Consider the following 591-nt stretch of genomic DNA (forward strand, 5'->3'; position numbering starts at 1 on the left):
CCCCCCCCCCCCATTCTAGACATGGCAGCCTTTGCCACTTTCAAGACACTCACATGGGGAACACCCCACCCCACAGGCCTGGCTCAGTTCCCCTGTTCCCACCCCCGCGGGGCCAAAGACCCCAGTACTTGGGGAGGGGACTGCACCGTGGGAGGTGGGCTCTATTCCGCCCCCTCAGCTGCTGCTGACAGTTGCCACCTGGCAGGAGGGGGCAGGGCCAGGGAGAAGGGTGGTCCAGCAGCCTTCTGGGAGGCCGTTGGAGTGCCCCTGCCTGCTGGCCTGGGCCAGTGCAGGCAGGCTCTGAGCACCCCCCTCCACACGCAAATGCATGGGTTGGGTTCATTGGTTCTCTCACACATAGCGCTTACAAGGCATTAACTCATGGCAGGCAGAATCGCCAGGAATTAACCCTTGAAGAAAATGTGTACCCAAGTTCCTTAAAGTGCTCTGTCCTGGAGCAGCTGGTCTCATACTACATCAGATGAGGGTTACATTTTTGTGCGATTGATCATTTTAAAGGCGCTCTGCAGCTGTGAATATTTGTTGTGTTATGACTACTGAATGCTTTTAGGGGCTTCATTGCATGAAAAA

This window comes from Gavialis gangeticus, unplaced genomic scaffold (genome assembly GCF_001723915.1).
Source record: "Gavialis gangeticus isolate Ggan-Ray unplaced genomic scaffold, GavGan_comp1, whole genome shotgun sequence".
NCBI lineage: Eukaryota > Metazoa > Chordata > Crocodylia > Gavialidae > Gavialis > Gavialis gangeticus.